The 21,221-nt window shown below is 38.6% G+C and overlaps 1 protein-coding gene across 3 annotated transcripts in view; it reads right to left on the bottom strand.

The window, feature by feature from the left end:
* LOC123537554 (CWF19-like protein 1) overlaps nucleotides 1–21,221 on the bottom strand; it is a 281,916-nt gene that overhangs the window by 95,371 nt on the left and 165,324 nt on the right. The window lies entirely within an intron of this gene.

The following is a 21,221-nucleotide window of genomic DNA, read 5'->3' as shown; positions in this document are numbered from 1 at the left end:
GATATCATCAAGCTGAACATTCTCACCAATTTTCATGAAGATCCATTGAGAAATATGGCCTCTAGAGAGGTCACAAGGTTTTTCTATTTTTAGACCTACTGACCTAGTTTTTGACCGCACGTGACCAAGTTTCGAACTTGACCTAGATATCATCAAGGTGAACATTCTGACCAATATTCATGAAGATCTCATGAAAAATATGGCCTCTAGAGAGGTCACAAGGTTTTTCTATTTTTAGATCTACTGACCTAGTTTTTAACCCACGTGACCCAGTTTCGATCTTGACCTAGATATCATCAAGGTAAACATTCTGACCAATTTTCATGAAGATCCATTGAAAAATATGGCCTCTAGAGAGGTCACAAGGTTTTTCTATTTTTAGACCTACTGACCTAGTTTTTGAGCGCACGTGACCCAGTTTCGAACATGACCTAGATATCATCAAGGTGAACATTCTGACCAATTTTCATGAAGATCCATTGAGAAATATGGCCTCTATAGAGGTCACAAGGTTTTTCTATTTTAAGACCTACTGACCTAGTTTTTGACCCCACGTGACCCAGTTTCGAACTTGACCTAGATATCATCAAGGTGAACATTCTGACCAATATTCATGAAGATCCCATGAAAAATATGGCCTCTAGAGAGGTCACAAGGTTTTTCTATTTTTAGACCTACTGACCTAGTTTTTGACCCCACGTGACCCAGTTTCGAACTTAACCTAGATATCATCAAGGTGAACATTCTGACCAATTTTCATGAAGATCTCATGAAATATATGGCCTCTAGAGAGGTCACAAGGTTTTTCTATTTTTAGACCTACTGACCTAGTTTTTGATGGCACGTGACCCAGTTTCAAACTTGACCTAGATATCATCAAGATGAACATTCTGACCAATTTTCATAAAGATCCCACAAAAAATGTGACCTCTAGAGATGTCAAAGGAAAAGTTTACGCACGGATGGACGGACGCTGCGTGATCACAAAAGCTCACCTTGTCACTATGTGACAGGTGAGCTAAAAAGTTACTATAAATAAGCTATCTATAGTAACGTAAAAGGGAAGTAATTAAAAAAAAAATTATTGTAAGTGAACAAAAGAAGGATCTGCCAAATAAATCTGTTGACATAAATGAAATTTCAGATCAGTATCTTCATTAGTTACGGTGATATACCCATTTTAATTTGAAATAAAGGGAGGTAATCTGACATAAAATCAGTCCATAGTCATCTACACTCATTGGCTCAGTCCAACTAATGACAATAATGAAATTTCAAATAAGTCCTATAAGATCTTACTGATATAAATCCATTTTGATTACAATCAGGGGAGGTAATCAGATATAAGATAAAATAACTCTGGAACCTACGAATGGATCTGATTTGTCATGGAATCAAGATTTATTGTTGTTGAAGATATTTTTGGAAGTTTGTACCAAATAAAACCATAAATGAAGTCTCTATATGGCTGCAAAAGCCAAAATAGCCAATTTTGGACATTTAAGGGGCCATAACTCTGGAATCCATGAAGGAATCTGGCCAGTTCAAGAAAGGAACCGAGATCTTGTAGTGATACAAGTTTTGTGCAAGTTTGGTAAAAATCAAATCATAAATGAAGCTGCTATTGTGCAGACAAGGTCAAAATAGCTAATTTTGGCCCTTTCAGGGGCCATAACTCTGGAATCCATTAAGGGATCTGGCCAGTTCAAGAAAGGAACCAAGACCTTATGGTGACACAAGTTTTGTGCAAATTTGATTAAATTCAAATCATAAATGAAGCTGCTATTGTGCAGACAAGGTCAAAATAGCTAATTCTGGCCCTTTCAGGGGCCATCACTCTGGAACCCATAATGGAATCTGGCCAGTTCAAGAAACGAACCAAGACCTTATGGTGATAAAAGTGGTGTGCAAGTTTGGTTAAAATAAAATCATAAATGAAGCTGCTGTTGTGCAGACAAGGTCAAAATAGCTAATTCTGGCCCTTTCAGGGGCCATAACTCCCGAACCCATAATGGAATCTGACCAGTTCAAGAAAGGAACCAAGATCTTATGGTGATACAAGTTGTGTGCCAGTTTGGTAAAAATCAAATCATAAATAAAGCTGCTATTGAGCAGACAAGGTCAAAATAGCTAATTTTGGCCCTTTCAGGGGCCATAACTCTGGAACCTATAAAGGGATCTCGCCAGTTCAAAAAAGGAACCGAGATTTTATGGTGACACAAGTTGTGTGCAAGTTTGGTTAAAATAAAATCATAATTGAAACCACAATCGTGCAGACAAGAAATTGTTGACGCATGAGACGCCGGACGGACTGACGATGGACAACGGGTGATCACAAAAGCTCACCTTGTCACTATGTGACAGGTGAGCTAAAAAAAACAAAACAAGAGGGTCATGATGACCCTGGACCGCTCACCTGAGTAATATGAGCTACATGTTTCAAATGTCAAACTGATGCTAAAATATTAAGAAAGTAGGTCAGTAGTTCATGGTCACTGAAAGTCAGTTTTAAGATCGGTGTGCAAAACATTATTTGTCAGCCAAATTTCAAGGCTCTATCTTAAAAAGATCCCTTGAAAAGTATGGCCTCTAGAGAGGTCACAAGGTTTTTTTTATTATTTGACCTACTGACCTAGTTTTTTTAGGCACGTGACCCAGTTTCAAATTTGACCTAGATATCATCAAGGTGAACATTCTGACCAATTTATTATGGAGATCCATTCACAAGTATGGCCTCTAGAGAGGTTACAAGGTTTTTCTATTTTTAAACCTACTGACCAAGTGACCCTTAATTACTTTGGGTCATCGGGTAAATATAACAAGAGGACCATGATGGTCCTGAATCGCTCACCTCTTCCCACATGACCCAGTTTTGAGTATGACGTCATTTTTTCTATTATTTGACATAGTGACCTAGTTTTTGAGCTCATGTGACCCAGTTCTGAACTTGACCTAGATATTATCGAGATAAAAATTCTGACCAATTTTCATGAAGATCCATTGAAAAATATGTTCTCTAGAGAGGTCACAAGGTTTTTCTATTATTTGACCTATTGACCTAGTTTTCGAAGGTACGTGACCCTGTTTTAAATTTTACCTAGATATCATCAAGGTGAACATTCTCACTAATTTTCATGAAGATCTCATGAAAAATATGGCCTCTAGAGAGGTCACAAGGTTTTTCTATTTTTATACCTACTGGCCTAGTTTTTGACCGCACATGACCCAGTTTCGAAACTGACCTAGATATCATCAAGGTGAACATTCAGATCAATTTTCATGAAGATCCATTGAAAAATATGGCCTCTAGAGAGGTCAAAAGATTTTTCTAATTTTAGACCTACTGACCTAGTTTTTGACCGCAGTTGACCCAGTTTCAAAATTGACCTAGATATTATCAAGATGAATATACAGACCAACTTTCATACAGATCCCATGAAAAGTATGGCCTCTAGAGAGGTCACAAGGTTTTTTTATTATTTGACCTACTGACCTAGTTTTTTAAGGCACGTGACCCAGTTTCAAACTTGACCTAGATATCATCAAGGTGAACATTCTGACCAATTTTCATGAAGATCCATTCAAGGGTATGGCCTCTAGAGAGGTCACAAGGTTTTTCTATTTCAAGACCTACTGACCTAGTTTTTGATCGCAGTTGACCCAGTTTCAAACTTGACCTATATATCATCAAGATAAACATTCAGACCAACTTTCATACAGATCCCATGAAAAATATGGCCTCTAGAGAGGTCACAACGTTTTTTCATTATTTGACCTACTGACCTACTTTTTGAGGACACGTGACCCACTTTCGAACTTAACCTAGATATCATCAAGATGAACATTCTGACCAATTTTTATGGAGACCCATTGACAAGTATGGCATCTAGAGAGGCCACAAGGTTTTTCTATTTTTAGACCTACTGACCTAGTTTTTGATCGCATGTGACCCAGTTTCGAAATTGACCTAGATATCATCAAGATGAACATTCTCACCAACTTTCATAAAGATCCCATGAAAAATGTGACCTCTAGAGTGGTCACAAGCAAAAGTTTACTCACGGATGCACGGACGACGGACGCTGCGCGATCACAAAATCTCACCTTGTCACTATGTGACAGGTGAGCTAAAAACAAACAAGAGGGTCATGATGACCCTGAATCCCTCACCTGAGTAATATGAGCCACAAGTTTAAAATGGCAAACTTATGCTAAAATATTAGAAAGTAGGTCAGTAGGTCAAATTCATGGTCACTGAAAGTCAGTTTTAACACTGGTGTGCAAAACTGTACATGACATCCAAAATTCAAGGCTGTATCTTAAACAAGAGGGCCATGAAGGCCCTGTATCGCTCACCTGACCTATTGACCTAAAGATCATCAAGAATAACATTCTGACCAAGTTTCATTAAGATATGGTCATAAATGTGGTCTCTGAAGTGTAAACTGGCTTTTCCTTTGATTTGACCCAGTGTCCTAGTTTTTGACCCCACATGACCCAGATTCGAACTTGACCTAAAGATCATCAAGATTAACATTCTGACTAAGTTTCATGAAGATACAGTCATAAATGTGACCTCTAGAGTGTTAACAAGCTTTCCCTTTGATCTGACCTAGTGACCTAGTTTCTGACCCCACCTGACCCAGATTTGAATTTGACCTAAAGATCATCAAGATCAACATTCTGACCAAGTTTCATTAAGATGTGGTCATAAATGTGGCCTCTACAGTGTTAACCAGCTTTTCCTTTGATTTGACCTGGTGACCTAGTTTTTGATCCTACATGACACAGATTCAAACTGGACCTTGAGACCATCAAGATTAACATTCTGACTAAGATTCATGAAGATACAGTCATAAATGTGGCCTCTACAGTGTTAGCAAGCTTTTCCTTTGATTTGACCTGGTGACCGAGTTCATTAAGATTCGGCCAAAATTGTGACCTCTACAGCAGTCAGGGGTGTAACTGTTTTAAGTTATGTAACCTATTTCAGTTACTTTTTCAAGCATTTTATAACCTGTATTAGTTATAAAATATAGTTAACTCAGGTAAGTTATTCAAAAAAAGTATTTTTGCTGTTCTCACAAAGTGACCTTTAAAGTGAAATTAGTAGCAAACTGTGGTTAATCAAATTCTCTTTTAGTCTGATCATGACCTGATAAGCATAATGGGATGTTAAGAGTTTTATAGCTTTATATCTTTTGCGTAAAGCTTTATCAGCCTTGCATAAAATTTTTTACTGCATAGCTGGAAAGATAGAAGTTGAAGAAAATGAGGAATTGGCACAGGAGGGCTTTGTAATATCTAATGATAACTGAAACGAGTTATGAAAGAATAAGCAGTAACTCAAATGGGCTATAAACTGCAATAACTTGAAACAGTTACACCCCTGACTGTACAGTGTAAACAAGTGAATGAAGTATTGCCATGCAATACAAAGTCCCCTACTGGAAGGCACCTAATTTTCTCTACTGCAGTACAGCATAATGAACTGATATCTGTCAATGATGTATAAACAATATTGTACTATATATACAGTAAAAATCCATATAAGTCCACACAAAACTCTTTACCAGGTAGAGATAGGTCAAAATACACCTAAAACTTGGATGTAACATGCATGTTGTACCACAGAAAACTGGTCCCGATTTTTCCCTACGGCCTGTAATAAGTAAGTTACAATATAAGCTATTCATAGTAACAACAAAGGGAAATAACTCTAAAAAACAAGAGTGCCCCATGGTGGTGAACATTTGTGCCAAGTTACATCAAAATCCCTTCATGTATAAAGAAGAAATGCTCCGGACAAAGTCATTCTTGAATTTGGCATTTGACCTCTAAGCGTGACCTTGACCTTAGACCTTGGGACCTCGTTCTTGTGCACAACAATCCGTCTCATGATAGTGAACATTTATGTCAAGTTACATCAAAATCCCTCCATGCATGAAGAAGAAGTTTTCCAGACAAAGTCATTCTTGTATCTGACCTTTGGCATCTGAGTGTGACCTTGACCTTCGACCTAGGGACCAGGTTCTTGTGCATGACACTCCCTCTCATAGTGGTGAACATTTGTGCCAAGTAATATTCAAATCCTTTTTGCATGACAAAGTTATACACCGGACAGGAAAAAATGTCCCATTAACCTTTGATCCCAAGTGTGACCTTGACCTTTAAGCTAGGGTTCTGGGTGTTGCGCATGACACGTCATTTCATCATGGGGAACATTTATGCCAAGTAATATTAAAATCCCTTGATGGATGTCGGAGTTCTGGACCGGACAGAAAAAAAACCCTATTGACCTTTGACCTCCAATTGTGACCTTGACCTTTGAGCTAGGGGTCAGGGTTTTGCGCATGACACATCATCTCATCATGGGGAACATTTGTGCCAAGTAATATTAAAATACCTTCATGGATGGCAGAGTTATGGACAGGACACGAAACTGACACTGTTCATGCCATGTTAACATTTGACTGCCAAGTGTGACCTTGACCTTTAAGCTATGGGTCTGAAAGTTGAGCATGACACATCGACTTATTATGAGGTACATCTGTGCCAAGTAATATTAAAATCCCTTCATGGATGACAGAGTTATGGACCGGACACAAAATTGCGGACGGACGGAAGGAAGTTCCAACGAAAAGACGGACGGAATGACGGACGGACGGAAAAGCGCATTCCTATAGTCCCCGAAACTGGTTTTCAACCAGTAGGGGACTAACAAGCTTTTCCTTTGATTTGACCTGGTGACCTAGTTTTTGACCCCAGATGACCCAATATCAAACTCGTCCAAGATTTTATTGAGGGGAACATTCTGACCAAGTTTCATTAAGATTGGGCCAAAATTGTGACCTCTAAAGTGTTAACAAGCTTTTCCTTTGATCTGATCTAGTGACCTAGTTTTTGACCCCACATGACCCAGATTTAAAATGGACCTATAGATCATCAAGATCAACATTCTGACCAAGTTTCATTAAGATATGGTCATAAATGTGGCCTCTACAGTGTTAGCAAGCTTTTCCTTTGATTTGACGTGGTGACCTAGTTTTTGACCCCAGATGACCCAATATCAAACTTGTCCAAGATTTTACTGAGGGAAACATTCTGACCAAGTTTCATCAAGATTGGGCCCAAATTGTGACCTCTAGAGTGTTAACAAGCTTTTCCTTAGATTTGACCTGGTGACCTAGTTTTTGATCCCAGATGACCCAATATCGAACTCGTCCAAGATTTTATTCAGGGGAACATTCTGACAAAGTTTCATTAAGATTGGGCCAAAATTGTGACCTCTACAGTGTTAACAAGCTTTTCCTTAGAATTGACCTGGTGACCTAGTTTTTGATCCCAGATGACCCAATATCGAACTCGCCCAAGATTTTATTCAGGGGAACATTCTGAGCAAGTTTCATTAAGATTGGGCCAAAATTGTGACCTCTAGAGAGTTTGATTTGACCTGGTGACCTAGTTTTTCACCCCAGATGACCCAATATCGAACTCGCCCAAGATTTTATTCAGGGGAACATTCTGACCAAGTTTCATTAAGATTGGGCCAAAATTGTGACCTCTAGAGAGTTTGATTTGACCTGGTGACCTAGTTTTTTACCCCAGATGACCCAATATCAAATTCGTCCAAGATTTTATTCAGGGGAACATTCTGACCAAGTTTCATTAAGATTGGGCTAAAATTGTGACCTCTAGAGTGTTAACAAGCTTTTCCTTTGATTTGACCTGGTGACCTAGTTTTTGACCCCAGATGACCCAATATCAAACTCGTCCAAGATTTTATTGAGGGGAACATTCTGAGCAAGTTTCATTACGATTGGGCTAAAATTGTGACCTCTATAGTGTTAACAAGCTTTTCCTTTGATTTGACCTGGTGACGTAGTTTCTGACCCCAGATGACCAAATATCAAATTCGTCCAAGATTTTATTGAGGGTAACATTCTGACCAAGTTTCATTAAGACTGGGTCACAAATATGGCTTCTAGAGTGTTAACAAGGCAAATGTTGACGCACGACGCATGATGCATGACGCACACCGCATGCTGACGGACGCTGGACAATGACCGGTCACAATAGCACACCTTGAGCACTTCGTGCTCTGGTGAGCTAAAAACAAGGAAGTAGGTCAGCAGGTCAAGGTCATAGTCAAGTGACCCCTAATCCCTTGGGGTCATCAGGTAATTATAATTAAACAGCCTAGGAAATATGATCTGATACTTTTTAAAGTATTTATTCCTATATAACTCGTAAAAGAAGTGACCCCCAGGGCGGGGCCTCTTTTCACCACAGGTGCATAATTTGAACAATCTTATTAGAGATCCACTAGGCAATGCTACATACCAAATATCAAAGGCCTAGGCCTTGAACTTTCAGACAAGAAGATTTTTATTTTTTTCCCTATATAAGTCTATGTTAAATTTGGGACCCCCAGGGCAGGGCCTCTTTTCACCCCAGAGGCATAATTTGAACAACTTTGGTAGTTTCAGGCAAGATCTTTAAAAAAATTTCCTATACAAGTCTATGTAAAATTTCAGACCCCCTACGGCAGGTCCTCTTTTCACCCCAGGGTTACAATTTGAATAATTTTGGTAGAGGACCACAAGGCAATGCTACATACCAAATATCAAAGGCCTAGGTCTTGTGGTTTTAGACAAGAAAGTTTTTAAAGTTTTTTCCTATACAAGTCTATGTAAAACTTGTGACCCCCAGGGCGGGGCCTCTTTTCTCCCCAGGGGCATAATTTGAACAACTTTCATAGAGGACCATTAGATGATGTCACACGCCAAATATCAAAGCTCTACAACTTGCGGTTTTGGACAAGAAGATTTTTAAAGTTTTTCCTTTCGGTTGCCATGGCAACAAGAATTCTGCATGGAATTAAATTCTTTGAACAATTTTGAAAAGGGGCCACCCAAAGATCATTCCTGTGAAGTTTGCTGTAATTCTGCCAAGTGGTTTTCAAGAAGAAAATTTTTTTAGAAATTGTTGACGGACACACGACATATGTCACATGACGGACGACAGACATCAAGAGGTCACAAAAGCTCACCATGAGCCCCTGGCTCAGGTGAGCTAAAAAGTAGGTCAGTAGGTCAAGGTCAAAGTCAAGTGACCCCTAATTACTTGGGGTCATCAGGTAATTATAATACAAGAGATCACAGAGTGATCTTGGTGGCCACCATTGAGTCATTTTTGAATGTTCCAGATTTCAAGACTAGCTCAAAATCCTAAAAGTTGGTAACTATTTCAGAATCCAGGTCATCACAGTCTTTGGATCCAATGACCTCTAATACCAGTTGGTAATTTTGGCTCCATACAAGGTACTTACATACCAAATATCAAAGAGATTGGTCAATATATGAATGTGCTATGAGGTCAAAATCAAGGTCAAAGTTCATTTCGATACACAAAACTGTGCATGTGGTCCATGAATGTGGTCCAACTTTGAAAGCTATAGCTTGAGAAATGTGAAAGTAGGTCACTAGATCATTTTCAAGGTCAAAGTTCATTTCGGTACACAAAACTATGCATGTGCTTCAAATTTGAAGGCTGTAGCTTGAGAAATGTGAAAGTAGGTACTAGGTAAAAATCAAGGTCAAATTTCAATTCAGAACACAAAACTATGCATGTGGTCCAAATTTGAAGCCTGAAGCTTGAGAAATATAAAAGTAGGTCACTAGGTCAATCTTAAGGTCAAAGTTCATTTCGGTACACAGAACTATGCATGTGGTCCAAATTTGAAGGCTGTAGCTTGAGAAATGTGAAGTAGGTCACTAGGTCAAAATCAACGTCAAACTTTATTTCGGAACAAAACTATTCATGTGGTCCAAATTTGAAGCCTGTACCTTCAAAAATGTTAAAGTAGGTAACTAGGTCAATGTCAAGGTCAAAGTTTATTTCGGTACACAAACCTATGCATGTGGTCCAATTTTGAAGGCTGTAGCTACAGAAATGTGAAAGTAGGTCACTAGGTCAAGATCAAGGTCAACTCATGTCAAGGTTCATCTAGCCACTCAAAACTATACATGTGGTCCAAATTTGAATGTTGTAGGTTAAAAACAAGAAAATAGGTCACTAGATCAAAACAAGTGAATGAAGTATTGCCATGCAATACAAAGTCCCCTACTGGAAGGCACCTAATTTTCTCTACTGCAGTATAGCATAATGAACTGATATCTGTCAATGATGTATAAACAATATTGTACTATATATACAGTATGTTATAAACAAAAGACTTGGATTAAAATTTGTATATATAAAACCCTATAGTTGTTTCATATAGCATTGTTGGCCGATTATCAAAAAGGTAAATTTTTATTAATAATAAAAAAAAAAATCCATATAAGTCCTCACAACACTCTTTACCAGGTAGAGATAGGTCAAAATACACCTAAAAATTGGATGTAACATGCATGTTGTATCACAGAAAACTGGTCTCGATTTTTCCCTACGGCCTGTAATAAGTAAGTTACAATATAAGCTATTTATAGTAATAACAAAGGGACATAATTCTAAAAATCAAGTGTGCCTCATGGTGGTGAACATTCGTGCCAAGTTACATCAAAATCCCTCCATGCATAAAGAAGAAATGCTTGAGACAAAGTCATTCTCGAATTTGGCATTTGACCTCTAAGCGTGACCTTGACCTTAGACCTAGGGACCTGGTTCTTGCGCACAACAATCCGTCTCATGATAGTGAACATTTATGCCAAGTTACATCAAAATCCCTCCATGCATGAAGAAGAAGTGTTCCAGACAATGTCATTCTTGTATCTGACCTTTGGCATCTGTGTGTGACCTTGACCTTCGACCTTGGGACAAGGTTCTTGTGCATGATACTCCCTCTCATAGTGGTGAACATTTGTGCCAAGTAATATTCAAATCCTTTTTGCATGACAAAGTTATACACTGGACAGGAAAAATGTCCCATTAACCTTTGATCTCCAAGTGTGACCTTGACCTTTAAGCTAGGGTTCTGGGGGTTGCGCATGACATGTCGTTTCATCATGGGGAACATTTATGCCAAGTAATATTAAAATCCCTTGATGGATGTCAGAGTTCTGGACCGGACAGGAAAAAAATCCTATTGACCTTTGACCTCCAATTGTGACCTTGACCTTTGAGCTAGGGGTCGGGGTTTTGCGTATGACATGTCGTCTCATCATGGGGAACATTTGTGCCAAGTAATATTAAAATATCTTCATGGATGGCAGAGTTATGAACCGGACACGAAACAGACCCTGTTCATGCCATGTTAACATTTGACTGCCAAGTGTGACCTTGACCTTTGAGGTAGGGGTCTGAAAGTTGTGCAAGACACATCATCTTATTATGAGGTACATTTGTGCTAAGTAATATTAAAATCCCTTGATGGATGACAGAGTTATGGACCGGACAGGAAAAAAGCTCTGTTGACCTTTGACCTCAAATTGTGACCTTGACCTTTCAGCTAGGGGTCTGGATTTTGCGCAAGACATGTCGTCTCATCATGGGGAACATTTGTGTCAATTAACATTAAAATCCCTTCATGGATGACAGAGTTATGGACCGGACAGGAAACAGACCCTGTTCATGCCATGTTAACATTTGACTGCCAAGTGTGACCTTGACCTTTGAGGTAGAGGTCTGAAAGTTGTGCACGACACATCGTCTTATTATGAGGTACATTTGTGCCAAGTAATAGTAAAATCCCTTCATGGATGGCAGAGTTATGGACCAGACAGGAAACAAGAGGGCCATGATGGCCCTATATCGCTCACCTGTTATCATTGCACTTGTGGACAAGAAGGTCCTCAGAAAAAATATCTAAGTCCAAAGGACAGGAACAACAAAGGGAAGAAATTTAACCAAAAAAAAAAAAAAAATTCTTACAAGGCACAGATATGTCAAAATACACCTAAAAATTGGAGGTACCATCCATGTTGTACCACAGAAAAGTGGTCTCGGTTTTTCCCTACGGCCAATAATAAAAAAATTACTAAAAATAAGCTATTTATAGTAATGTAAAAGGGAAGTAATTAAAAAAAAAAATTATTGTAAGTGAACAAAAGAAGGATCTGCCAAATAAATCTGTTGACATAAATGAAATTTCAGATCAGTATCTTCATTAGTTACGAAGATATACCCGTTTTAATTTGAAATAAAGGGACGTAATTTGACATAAAATCAGTCCATAGTTATCTACCCTGATTGACTCAGTCCAACTAATGACAATAATGAAATTTCAAATAAGTCCTATAAGTACTTACTGATATAAATCCATTTTGATTACAATCAGGGGAGGTAATCAGATATAAAATAACTCTGGAACCTACGATTGGATCTGATTTGTCATGGAATCCAAGATTTATTGTTGTTGAAGATATTTTGGAAGTTTGTATCAAATAAAACCATAAATGAAGTCTCTATATGGCTGCAAAAGCCAAAATAGGCAATTTTGGACCTTTAAGGGGCCATAACTCTGGGACCCATGATGGAATCAGGCCAGTTCAAGAAAGGAACCAAGATCTTGTGGTAATACAAGTTGTGTGCAAGTTTGGTTAAAATCAAATCATAAATGAAGCTGCTATTGTGCAGACAAGGTCAAAATAGCTGATTTTGGCCCTTTCAGGGGCCATAACTCTGGAACTCATTAAAGGATCTGGCCGGTTTAAGAAAGGAACCGAGATCTTATGGTGACACAAGTTTTGTGCAAGTTTGATTGAATTCAAATCATAAATGAAGCTGCTATTGTGCAGACAAGGTCAAAATAGCTAATTCTGGCCCTTTCAGGGACCGTAACTCTGGAACCCATAATAGAATTTCGCCAGTTGAAGTAAGGAACCAAGATCTTATGGTGATACAAGTTGTGTGCAAGTTTGGTTAAAATAAAATCATAAATGAAGCTGCTATTGTGCAGACAAGGTCAAAATAGCTAATTTTGGCCCTTTCAGGAGCCATAACTCTGGAACCCATAATGGGATCTGGCTGGTTCAAGAAAGGAACCAAGATCTTATGGTGACACAAGTTTTGTGTAAGTTTGATTAAATTCAAATCATAAATGAAGCTGCTATTGTGCAAACAAGGTCAAAATAGCTAATTTTGGCCCTTTCAGGGGCCATAACTCTGGAACCCATAATGGGATCTAGCCAGTTCAAGAAAGGAACCGAGATCTTATGGTGATACAAGTTGTGTGCAAGTTTGGTTAAAATAAAATCATAAATGAAACCACTATCGTGCAGACACGAAATTGTTGACGCACGCACGCACGGACGGACGCACGGACGCACGGACTGACGACGGACGACGGACGAAGGGTGATCACAAAAGCTCACCTTGTCACTATGTGACAGGTGAGCTAAAAAGCCGTGTTGACCTTTGACCTCAAATTGTGACCTTGACCTTTAAGCTAGGGGTCCGGGTTTTGCGCACGACACATCGTCTCATCATGGGGAACATTTGTGCCAAGTAATATTAAAATCCCTTTATGGATGACAGAGTTATGGACCGGACACGAAATTGCGGATGGACTGACGGACGGACAGAATGACGGACGGACGGAAAAGCGCATTCCTATAGTCCCTGAAACTGGTTTTCAACCAGTAGGGGACTAACAAGCAAAGTAAAGGCCTGAAGAAAGAAATGTTTCCTGTAAATAAGTGGTGAAACCAGTGTTTCCTGTAAATGACTGCATAATCCAATGTTTCCTGTAAATAACTGAAGAAACCAATGTTTCAAGTAAATATGTGGAGAAACCAGTGTTTCCTGTAAACAAGTGGTGAAAAGTATTTCCTGTATAAACTAAGGCAAAACCAGTGTTTCCTGTAAATATATGGAGAAACAAGTGTTTTCTGTAAAAAAACTGAAAATAGAAGCTTTTCCTGTAAATAAATGGTGAATCAATTAAGTGTTTTCTTTAAATATCTGGACGTGTATTCACAACAAAATTTCTCAAAGTTAAGATAAAACAAATACAGTCAAACCTGTGAACAAAGACCACTCTTCGGAACAAGCAAAAGTGGTCTTTGTTCACAGGTGGTCTTTATTCGGGGGAAAGGGTCACTTCTCAGTTAGCCATTATCATGCTGATAAAAAAGCTTCTTGCTTTCTGTATGTTCTATGTATGAATTCGGCCGGGGCAAACTTGCAGATTTTCAGTCAAGCAGTAATTCTTATGTTTGCTATAATGCAAAAGTCGTGAAAATTCAGCGGATTTCAAATATTTTCATCCCGGAAAGGTCCAGCTTGGTCGTTATTGGGGGACAAATATGTCTCTTGGGAATCAGTAAGGCCGGTCGCTGGTCGCAGTCGCTAGTTGGCCGCTATTCACGGCCTTTTTATGAGCATTTTTCTACGGGGGGACCAAAGACCGGTCATTGTCGACAGGTGGTCGCTATTTACGGGTGGTCGCTAGAACAAGTTTGACTGTAAGTGGTATTCCCAACCATTTTTAACTTAAGTTTTGTGTTAAAATAAGCCATTTTCTTGCTTAAAGTTAAGTCAGCTCATATCTTGCCTTAACCCTTAGCCTGCTGCAGGCTAATTTAACAGCCTTTGCAAACAGCTTGGAACCAGATCAGACGCCGATTAAATCGGCGTCTGATCAGGTTCCAAGCTGTTTGCTATTCTGACAATATTTCTTCCAATTTTGGAGCAAATTGAATGAACTTTACAATTTTAGCAGACGGCATTTCCAGCAGACGACAATTTATCTAGCATGCTAAAGGTTAAAGTAAAGACATTTCTTAAGCAGAAAAAAAATCTTAATCAAAGGCCTGAAGGGCCTGAGAGTCAGCTAATGATTGATGTACTGGTAGTATAGTCTACCAGTTTCAGTTTGTTTTTAGTTTTTTTTCCCCAACAGAACAGAGATTTTGTTACAATAGATGAAATGTACATTCAATCGATGCCTAGTAAAACTTTGATTGACATTATACAAGTATTTAAACCCAATATATTTCTCTAAAATTGAAGAGTGGTTCGCAAAAATAAAAATGTTGAAACTACAAACTAAAATTTGACAGCTGACACTAAAATGTTTTCCAGTAAACATTTGCCTCCGGCATTACCAAAACAGGCAATTATTGGCTGGTATATATTCGCACCTGATAAAATTTGAATATGACAATTTATATATTGAAATGTTATAGCGCGGATTGCCACATACAATTTGCAATGGATGGACGAAAGAACTGTTCAGATATTTTACAGATAATGGGCCTGGCGTTAACCGTGTCATACATTAGGTATTGTTCAATCATATTATAAGTGATGTGAATTTAAAGTATACTTACTTTTGCATTTAAATATATGTAAATGTTGCTGAGTGTCAATATATAGTGTCATGAATGTTTACACTGACAGGAAAATTGCGCATTCGAAACTAAGGGAAGTTACTCGGACTAGCTACCAATTTCGGAAAAGAAAACCGATATTAACAAGTCCATGAAGTATTGCCATGCAATACAAAGTCCTCTACTGGAAGGCACCTAATTTTCTCTACTGCAGTATAACATAATGAACTGATATCTGTCAATGATGTATAAACAATATTGTACTATATATACAATATGTTATAACAACACACTTGGATTAAAATGTGCATATATAAAAACCCACAGTTGTTTTCATATTGAATTGTTTTGGCTGATTATAAAAATGTTATCATATAAGTTATATATAGTAACAACAAAGGGAAATTAATCTTTACAAGAGGGCCAAGATGGCCCTAGGTCGCTCACCTGAGAAACACACCATAACACACCATAACAGTGTAAACATGTTTGACCTAATGATTTCATGGAAAAAATATTCTGACCAATTATCATTAAAATTGGAGCAAAAAATCTTGAGTATAAACAAGTATTTCCTTTGATCTGACCTAGTGACCTAGTTTTTGACCCCAGATAACCCATATTCAAACTTAATCTAGAGTTCATCAAGGCTATCATTCTGACCAAATTTCAAGAAGATCAATTGAAAAATACAGCCTCTATCGCATACAGAAGGTTTTTCTTTGATTTGACCTAGTGACCTAGTTTTTGACCCCAGACTACCCATATTCGAACTTGACCTAGATTTCATCAAGGCAACCATTCTGAACAAATATTATGAAATCCAGTGTAAAATGCAGCCCCTATTGCATACACAAGGTTTTTCCATTATTTAACCTAGTGACCTAGTTTTTAAACCCAGCTTATCCATATTCAAACTTGACCCAAATTTCATCAAGGCTATCATTCTGACAAAATTTCATGAAGATCAGTTGAAAAATACAGCCTCTATCACATACACAAGGTTTCTTTGATTTGACCTAGTGACCTACTTTCTGACCCCAGATGACCCATAATCAAACTCAACGTAGATTTTATCAAGGCAATCATTTTGACCAAATTTCATGAAGATCAGTTGAAAAATACAGCCTCTATAGTGTACACAAGTTTTTTCTTTGATTTGACCTAGTGACCTACTTTTTGATCCAAGATGACCCATATTCAAACTTGACCTAGATTTCATCAAGGCTATTATTCAGACATAATTTCATGAAGATTTATTGAAAACTACAGCTTCTATTGCATACACAAAGTTTTTCTTTGATTTGACCTAGTGACCTAATTTTTGACCCAAGATGACCCATATTCAAACTTGACTAATATTTTATCAATGCAATCATTCTGACAAAATTTCATGAAGATCAGTTGAAAAATACAGCCTCTATCACATACACAAGGTTTTTCTTTGATTTGACCTAGTGACCTACTTTTTGATCCAAAATGACCCATTTTCAATCTCGGCCTAGATTTCATTAAGGTTATTATTTTGACTTAATTTCGGGAAGATCAATCGAAAAATACAGCCTCTATCGCATATACAAGCTTTTTCTTTGATTTGACCTAGTGACGTAGTTTTTGACCCCAGATGACCCATTTTCGAACTCGACCTAGATTTTATCAAGGTTATCATTCTGACCAAAATTCATGAAGATTAATTGAAAAATACAGCCTCTATCGCATACACAAGGTTTTTATTTCATTTGACCTAGTGACCTAGTTTTTGACCCCAGATGACCCATTTTCAAACTCGGTCTAGATTTCATCAAGGTTATCATTCTGACCAAAATTCATGAAGATTAATTGAAAAATACAGCCTCTATCGCATACACAAGGTTTTTCTTTGATTTGACCTAGTGACCTAGTTTTTGACCCCAGATGAACCTATGGGTGTCTCAGGGTGAGAAAAATGTGCAGCCAGACCGGGACTCGAACCTGGGGCCACGGAATACCGTTCCGATGCTCTACCGACTGAGCTACCCGGCCGCCTACACACTTTCTCCCCGTTTTAATATATTTCAAGTTCTATACCGTGACATATTTCCCCACCATTTTGAAATTCGTCCTCGAATTTCAGCGGGTACTTTATATATAAGCAATTACAGGCGTCGGAGACTAACCAGTGTAATGCCGTCACGGTCCCATGTTGGGCGCCAAATGTTTCAGGGTGAGAAAAATGTGCAGCCAGACCGGGACTCGAACCCGGGGCCACGGAATACCGTTCCGATGCTCTACCGACTGAGCTACCCGGCCGCCTACACACTTTCTCCCCGTTTTAATATATTTCAAGTTCTATACCATGACACAGAAAAGTGGTCTCGATTTTTCTCTACTGCCAGTAATAAAAAAGTTACAATAAAATCTATTTATAGTAAAAACAAAGGGATGTAATTCTAAAAACAAGGGTGCCTCATGGTGGTGAACATTTGGACCAAGTTACATCAAAATCCCTCCATGCATGAAGAAGAAACGCTCTGTACAAAGTCATTCCTGAATTTGACCTTTGACCTCTAAATATGACCTTGACCTTTGACCTACGGACCTGGTTCTTGCGCATGACAATCCGTCTTATGTTTGTGAACATTTGTGCCAAGTTACATCACAATCCCTCCATGCATGAAGAAGAAATGCTCCAGACAAAGTCATTCTTGTGTCTGACCTTTGGTCTCTAAGTGTGACCTTGACATTAGACCTTGGGCCTGGGTTTTGCACATGACATGTTGTCTCATCCAGGGGAATATTTGTGCCAACTAATATCTAAATCCTGTGTTGCATGACAAAGTTATAGACCGGACAGGACAAAAATCCTCTTGACCTTTGATCTCAAAGTGTGACCTTGACCTTTAAGCTAGGGTACTGGGTGTTGCGCACGACACGTCGTCTCATCATGGGGAACATTTATGCCAAGTAATATTGTAATCCCTTGATGGATGACAGAGTTCTGGATCGGACAGGAAAAAAACCTTATTGACCATTGACCTCCAATTGTGACCTTGACCTTTGAGCTAAGGGTCTGGGCTTTGCGCATGACATGTTGTCTCATCATGGGGAACATTTGTGCCAAGTAATATTAAAATCCCTTCATGGATGGCAGAGTTATGGATGGGGCAGGAAAAAAACTCTGTTGACCTTTGACCCCCAATTGTGACCTTGACCTTTGAGCTAGGGGTCCGGGATTTGTGCATGACAGGTCGTCTCATCATGGAGAACATTTGTGCCAGGTGATATTAAAATCCCTTAATGAATGTCAGAGTTATGGACCGGACACAAACAGACCCTGTTCATGCTATGTTAACATTTGACTGCTAAGTGTGACCTTGACCTTTGAGCTAGGGGTCTGAAAGTTGTGCATGACACATCGTCTTATTATGAGGTACATTTGCGCCAAGTAATATTAAAATCCCTTCATGGATGGGAGAGTTATGGACCGGACAGGAAAAAAGCCTTGTTGACCTTTGACCTCCAATTGTGACCTTGACCTTTAAGCTTGGCATCCAGTTTTGCGCAGGACAAGTCGTCTCATCATGGGGAACATTTTTGCCATGTAATATTAAAATCCCTTCATGGATGGGAGAGTTATGGACCGGACAGGAAAAAAGCCCTGTTGACCTTTGACCTCCAATTGTGACCTTGACCTTTGAGCTAGGGGTCCGGGATTTGCGCATGACACGTCATCTCATCATGGGGAACATTTGTGCCAAGTAATTCTAAAATCCCTTCAAGGATGGGAGAGTTATGGACCGGACAGGAAAAAAGCCCTGTTGACCTTTGACCTCCAACTGTGACCTTGACCTTTGAGCTAGGGGTCCGGATTTTGCGCATGACACGTCGTCTCATCATGGGGAACATTTGTGTCAAGTAATATTAAAATCCCTTCATGGATGACAGAGTTATGGACCAGACACGAAATTGCGGATGCAGGGACGGACGGACAGAATGATGGAAAAGCACATTCCTATAGTCAACCAGCAGGGGACTAATAAATGCAGTTCTTTTTTAGTTAAAACCATCATTTATTCTATTTCAGACCTGTTAACCCCTTCAAATCCATGTCAGTAGTCCCCAAGTCCATGCACTTTCAATTATCCATTTTGATTAATGTAGACAGACATGCCCAGACTGGGCTGAAAAATATTTGAGCCATTTTTACGTGGTCGGTAGCAGGGTGGGTGTGGGGAGGGGTGTTCCTTTGAATTGCAGTCAGATTTTGAAATGGGCATTGTGGCAGGTGGTAAAAGGGCAAATGTATCAAACTGTAAAGTGGCAATATGGGGGGAGGGTGTGGGAGGATACCCCCTCCTGCAAGTAGGGTTTAGCGTATCACCACAAGAAAATTTTGAAAATGTACACCCTTGATACAGCCTTTGGTGCGATTTCTAACTGAAAATTTTATGTTTCAATTTCTAAATATTACCTAGATTCTTTTTAGTATTACAATATCCAAAGTATGAATGACTGTCACTTCATATTTTTACTTTCAGGTCATGCCTCAGGACTAGAATATAAGTCTGATATAGATTCTATGTATGTGTTATAAAAATAAATTCTAAAATCATTTCTGTTACAATAATATCTATCATGTCTGTACATGAATGTTAAAATTTCATAACACAGCTCGATATTTACCCAAAATATTATATCCGGATACGTACACTTTTCTTAACCCTTTTCCAATCATATCACCCCAATCCGCGCTTATCCAACGAAACGCCTCAATCCGCCCTTGCTGTCTACAAACGAATCGCCTGAAACCGCCCGGATAATGCACTGTTTAATATTTGTCTTTTTCCGATTGAAAACGACAAAAACTTATTGGTTTAAAAGTTTAATTCGGTTGAGAAAAGTTCATTTTACGATCATGCCCGAGTCTCGCTTTCAAAACGTTACTATTTATACAGCAAATTTTGGAAATCCCCAACTCGTTTTCGGAAAATAAAATTGTACATGTACCAAAATGGCGGATAGCGATAGTGAATTCGAAGGATTTTCTCCAGAAGATATTTATGAAATTCCACGTCGGGATCCAGATTCAGATGTAGATATTAGTGATAGTTTGTCGGATGATTTATCAAGTGACTCCGATTCGTCAGAAATACAGGAATTATATGTGTGACAAGTAGAAAATGACTCGGAAAGTGACACCCCTTTGGAAGACCTACGACCGTTGATGAATTACAGAAATTTGACTCGTAATATTTCATCGAGGTATGTTAGGGACTTTACTGGTGATGGCGAACCAAATTTGACTGAAATTTCAAACAGATTTTATAAATTCGATCCAATTTTTTTTTTAATGATTGCTGAAGAAACCAAATTTTTTATGGATATACCAGGCAACAACAGTTGGACGGAAGGGGTGATGATGTTTGGGAGGCTCAGGGAGAAACAACGGCAAATGAAATGCAGACTTTCTTCCTCGGTAATGATAATCATCGGAATACATAACCTCGTGTGGATGATTTCTGGAGCTCCGATGACCGACTTCGAGTAGAGGGTTTTACCAAAATCATGCCTATTCAACGTTGGCCTAAGTTGAAAAATCATCTCAAATAACTGTGATCAGCCTCATCCGACTGACAATATCGCAACAGGTTATTCAAAGTCCGGCCACTTATACACATGTGTAACAGAAATTTCAAGAGTGATATTACCCGTCCAAGTCGTAATTTGTCTGTTGGTGAAGCAATGATTGGTTTCAAAGGCCGGTTTTTGCTGAAACAGTAAATACCTAACAAGCCAACAAAATGGGGACTGAAATCGTGAATGTCAGCAGACTCTATATTTATTTATTGATTTATATATTTATTTATTTATTTATTTATTTATTTATTTATTATAGTTTTCGTTCAGGTAATCTCATAGCTTTTCAAAGAAACATTTGGTCTGGTGTCAAACTGAACTACTTGCATA

Source organism: Mercenaria mercenaria, chromosome 17 (assembly GCF_021730395.1).
Source record: "Mercenaria mercenaria strain notata chromosome 17, MADL_Memer_1, whole genome shotgun sequence".
NCBI lineage: Eukaryota > Metazoa > Mollusca > Bivalvia > Venerida > Veneridae > Mercenaria > Mercenaria mercenaria.
The sequence above is the reverse complement of the archived record's forward strand: the minus strand, read 5'-3'. Positions and strand labels throughout refer to the sequence as shown.